This window comes from Pararge aegeria, chromosome 2 (genome assembly GCF_905163445.1).
Source record: "Pararge aegeria chromosome 2, ilParAegt1.1, whole genome shotgun sequence".
Lineage (NCBI taxonomy): Eukaryota > Metazoa > Arthropoda > Insecta > Lepidoptera > Nymphalidae > Pararge > Pararge aegeria.
In genome coordinates, this window is record NC_053181.1 from 15,804,814 (window position 1) to 15,810,859 (window position 6,046).

A 6,046-nucleotide genomic window follows, 5' to 3' on the forward strand; every position below is an offset into this window, starting at 1 on the left:
GCCCGGTCACACTTCTATGTATTCAGCGAATCATTCCGCAAATTACTTACAATTTATTCTATCAGAACAGAAATGCTACAACAGGGTATGTTTTTCTACGCTATGTCGTTTTTTTGTGGTTTTTTGTCTGTTGGTACTAATATACGTCCATCCGTATATTTCATCGTGTGTCAATGCCTTTTAGATTACATTATATTCTTACCAAGATACAGAAGCCTCAATAAGTGAGCTTATCGCGAGCCCATAAAGATGCAGACTATGATGGAAGTGCACAAACATGCCCCCGTATTTATCTTATAGTGACCAACTGATCAGCTTCATACACGGACATTGACAGTGCCGGTGTATACTGTTCGAAAATGTTGTATGGAGATTACAGGATGTTAATTAGGTAACCCTTAGCAGCTGTCATATAAGGTGCTGAAAATGGAAAATAGAGGAATCTGGTCTAAGAGATTTTCACCCGCATTTAAATCTAACTGGTTTCTTCGTGATATCATACCGGCACGCTTAAACAAAATGGCGGTACGGCTTTGTCGTGCCAGTAACTTTGGTAATGGTGACAAAATCAATATAATCAATAAAAAAAGTCCTCCCTAAAAGACCCAAACTGAGCCGGACAATTTTAGAAGTAAATTTCCCTCCACAGCGTACATCGATGCATTAATCCATAATCCAAGTTATTGCTCTATTTGTTTATTTTTTTATTTATTAGGAAGGAAGCCAAGGTTTATACAATCTATCTTAATATATGAACACATTTAACAATTGTTTTATAATGTTGTACACTCCACGTAAAGGCTAACTCAGCATGCATAACACAAAATACACTCTTTGTTTACGACCTAATTTTGTGATATTTAGCCGCTAAACAAATGAAAAATAAAATGGAAAAAATACAGTAATAGGTACTTACAAAACAAACTACAAAAAAGAAAATAACTCAAAAATAATGACAATGAATGTTTATGAAAGAACTCTCTTATCAAGAGAGATCTGGTCAATACCAACCATATATTTTTTTTTTATATATATATAACATTTATCATAATTTAATTATTTGCGCGTAAATACTTACCTAATTCGATGAATATTAAAAGTATCGAGTATTGACATAGTGTATGTGCTAAGAAAAGAGTCCAGTGGGTCAAAGTTGATAGAGAATTCATTTTAAATTATGCATGTGTGAGTGCCAAAGGATCATAGGTTACGAAGATAAAACATTTCTAATCATAATTATCGTTATCCATTTATTTATTAATATTTTAGGCGTCAGCTAATGTTTTTTTATAAGAGTCCCATAATTTAATTTACACATAAACAATTTATCATCTAATTCAAAACTATTAATAAATCTAGAGTTTATTTCCTTATTTGTAAGCGGAAAAAATTGTCTGACTTCAAAAAATATTGATAGTCCAATTCTTCACAGGGTTCAAGTTATAACCCTAATCTAATATTAAAAATTATGTAAACATAACGTGATGAACTTGACAATGCGCGTATGATATAATGCCGTATTCAATGGTCTAAAGACGGTTGGCAAGCTATCAGAAAAGTTACGGAACACAGTAGTTGGTATTCATATGAGATCGGCTCTAACACAGTAGGCAGAAATTAGAACACCCACAAAAGAAAGCTGCTTTGATTGGATCACGGTGGAGAAGATGTTAAATTTTGCTTCTTCTGAATCATAACTCCAGGTGACAAACTGGGAAAGGTGTAGCATCATATAAATGAAAGACACGGTGTATAAAAATAAATTATCAATAAAGCCATAACTGTTTTTGAAAATTAAGACATGTGTGGAAATCTAACGTGACAACACGTTTAAAGCATTTTAGTACGACACCGAAACTAGACCAAATCGTTCCCAAAGAGGTGTCTCACGCAGAATTACTGACCAGATATAATCAGGCATGAGAACGTATGGGAAAAATGCCACAAGCTGCGATTGGACATGGTTGCCTTTTTTTTTTCCTAAAAGTTATTTATTTTTATTTTTATAGACTTTTCTTATTATAACGCGTTTTCTGTTAAATATGAATGAAAAGTGTATAACATTGGATCATCATATCAACCCAGGCCCACTATAGGGCACGGGTCTCCTGCCACAATGTGGAGGGTTTAGTGGTCGTAGTCCACCACGTTAGCCCAGTGCGGATTGGTGGACTTTTTAAAAACATTATGGAGAACTCTTAGGCAAGAAGGTTTCCTCACGATGTTTTCCTTCACCGTGGGAGAAGTGATATTTTAATTACTTAATAAAATAGCTTAATTAAAAAAAGTTAGCGGTGAGTCGAACTCGGCCCCATGAAAGTAAAGCCATAATCCTAACCACTAGGCTATCATTGCATAATAATTTGTGTTTCAATAGTATAATCATAGCATGATGGAACGAGGTAGTGCGTTTTATCGAATTATTTGATCCGTTTTAGCTTCATCAATTACCAGTCGACAGATGGCAGGTCACGAAAAACATTACATTAACATGGCTTTACAGAATCGTGGGCTAGATTTAAATGGCGATGCTCTTGAGTTTAATACGTTGTTTATAAATATCCGGTTCGATTAAGTGCCGCAGGCGATTTGTGTTTTTTGTATTTAATTGTAAGAAGATTTGTACATTATTTATGTTGTGCTGTATACAATACTTAAATAAATACGTAACAATAACAATACTACAATATTTATTTTAGTGTTCGCTCTGTTGCGTAATTGCACGTGGTAGCCAAATGCGTGCAGTTTAGGACCTTATGCAAAGCAACGAGAAATTACATAGACATGGCTTTGTATAGAAATGTTTTTCTCTGTATTCTGTGATTGAAGTGGTTAAATATTCGGAATGGGCTACAATTTTGAAATGTAACCCACAAAGAATAGGACTTTGATAAACACACTTTGCATTTTCAAAACGAATGAGTTTAAAAGAGATTTTATGTTGAGGTAAAAGGGATAACAATATGTAGCAACTCTATAAATAAATCCTACGCTAAAGTCTTAAACAGGTTTTCTAAAAATCATACGTATGCGTTTAGTATTTAGGTGAATAAGGACTAGCGCAAAAACAAGCGGCAAACTGCGTAAGCATTATTATCAATTTGTTGTTTACAAATATATAAAACAACTAAATTAATTTCAAGTATCAGGTATACCTAGTACTTTAAAGGTTATTTTTATATGTCAAGTACGTCTGTTCCATTAAAATCCTCTTATCGATGGTAGCATCGATAAAAGGATTCACAGACGAGAAACCGGCAAGAAAGCATCAGCTTTTTTCTTTTCCGTAATTTTCCAATTTAACAATCATTATTGTATTTATAAAAGTAAACATACATCAAAGAACTGAGTCCAAATTATTAGCACCCTACATTAAAATCCCTATCCCTATCCCTACTAATATTATAAATGTGAAAGTAAGTTTGTTTTTTACGCTTTCACGCAAAAACTACTAAACCGATCATCACGAAACTTTGTACACATATTCCTGAAGGTATAAGAAGTAATATAGGATGCTTTTTAGTCCGAAATTAAGCTCAGTTCTCTCGAAAGAGGGGACGAAAGTGTTTGACGATTTTACATTAGGCTTAGCTATCCTAAATACATAAAGTGCTGCCACAATTATGAGGCACATGTCTTTCGAAAAACAAAAACAAAAGCGAACGAAGTAGCGGGCAACAGCTAGTATGATCATAACATTTTGATAGGAACGCTTCACTTTGGCTTTACTTTAACAATAAAAATATGTTTTTTGTTTGTTTTGATATTATGCGCTCGGAATTCAAATGAAAACTTTTGTAGGATTTATTTGTTTTTTCTTATTATCTATAAATCTCCTTAAGTGGAAGTTATTATAGTTAGGAAAAATGTTCGATCACTCTAGTACCTACCTAGTATAGATCCGTCTGTGCTGACCCTTAAATGTTTCTATTTAGGATCGCTGTAAGTAATGTTAAATAGTTTTTATTTTGTTTTATACCCGGAAGCGATTCATTCAGATCATGACGGGTCACGACACACAGTACATTAACATGAGAATCAAGTCGTGTGTTGTAAATGTCATTTGTATTAAAGTTGGTGCAAATATCCGGTTCTGTTTAATGTAAGAATTAAAACAAGTCGTCATAATTTAAGTAAGTATAATAATATTTACCATCATTAATTCATTATTATTAATGAACAACAATAAAACATAAATGCTAATATAATAATATTGTGTGTCTGTTTGTTTATTTTCTTTCTTAGATAACCGTCGAAAAAGATCGGTGATCTTGATAAAATTAGTCTCATGTATAAACTCTGATAGAATAATCAGTATTTTAATACTTATATGACTTTAGGGGGAAATTAAATAGAATTTAACACTTTAGGGGGGAAATTAAGTAGAATAATTAGTAAATCAGACATTAAAGCTTCGTAGACTTGAAGTTGTCTTTTTTTTTATTTACACTTACACTTTATTTGTACACCACAAATTAAAAAAAAAAAACATTGGACACAACAAAAATAAACTTAAAAAGTAGGACAAATTTTGCATGTTGATGTATTAACATAATAATTTGGAACATTTTATACTAAACACCATAACTAACCCGTAATTAGCAAAATAAAAATTTCATTTCATTTCATTTACAAAGGGCGGCCTTATCGCTTATCGCTTATCGATCTCTTCCAGGCAACCTTAGGATCACTTGAAAAACTCTCGCTTAAAGAAAGACCAAAAATTTGCATGCATAATTTTTTTTTTGATTAAGCAGATAGCGCACCTCGTGGTAAGTGGAAAACAATTGCATATAAACAGAGCAACTCTACGCAGGGCGCGCAAAGAACACGTCCTGCAAGAGGTGTTAAAGCTTCATGTGTCTGTAATAACCCCGTATCAAGCCCTAAAGAGCGGAAAACTGCTACTTGGCAGCAGAAATAAGCATGGCGGTACTTGGCAGTAAACAGTTCTCCGGACGAGCTCTGTCCCATAAAGTTCTACTACTACAAAACAATATATAAATAAATATACAACGAAAATACACACATCGCTATCTAGCCCCAAAGTAAGCGTAGCTTGTGTTATGGGTACTAAGATATCTGATGAATATTTTTATGAATATAATACACATAAATACTTATAATATACAGATAAACACCCAGACACTGAAAAACATTAATGTTCATCACACAAACATTTTTCCAGTTGTGGGAATCGAACCCACGGCCTTGAACGCGGAAAGCAGGGTCACTGCCCACTGCGCCAACCGGCTGTCAACGTACTACGCACACCTTTAGATGTAGTTATACTATTACAGAAGGTATATTAGCCTCCAATATGTTCACATAAATTATTACGTGGGGCTGATTGATTTACTCCATATCTCTACGCATGGATCGTGACTAGTAAAGATATTACATAACTGATGAAACTGTTAAATTTAGTTACTGCAGTATTTGCAACTGAAGTGACTTGGCTCGCATAAATTATTAACATGAGAAAACGGATTTACTTTAACTATGTCCCTGCGACGGTTGCTTCGTTGCTGCGTTTAAGAATGTTAATTAACTAACAAACACGCACTTATCGCTTTTATGATATTAGCATAGTATAGCAAAAGAGTACAGAGTTTAACGCTTATATCTCGTTGTTAAGGTCAACACAGCGTTGTTTATTTTTGTTTTTTTTTTAAAGATTAATAATTGGCGGATAAAGCAGATGGTCCGTGGAACCAACGCGTATAAACAGAGCAATACTTCCCATGCATGGAGCACAGTCCTGAAACATGCCGCCCTGTTATGAAAATTAAGCTTGATTTGCTATACTCCGCTCTTGACTCTACAATAATAATAATAATAATAATAATAATAATAATAATAAGCCCCCTAAACAACCACACGTCCTGATTGACCATCTAATCTCGTGGGGGGCGGACACACGATGAGTAATTACTGGCGTGGCTAACGTGGCTCTGGAAACCCATTTAACATGGAGTCGCGATCAAAAAGAAAACGTATTGGACCGCTACCCGGGGGCAATCGCCGGGGCGCACCTGGGGCTGAC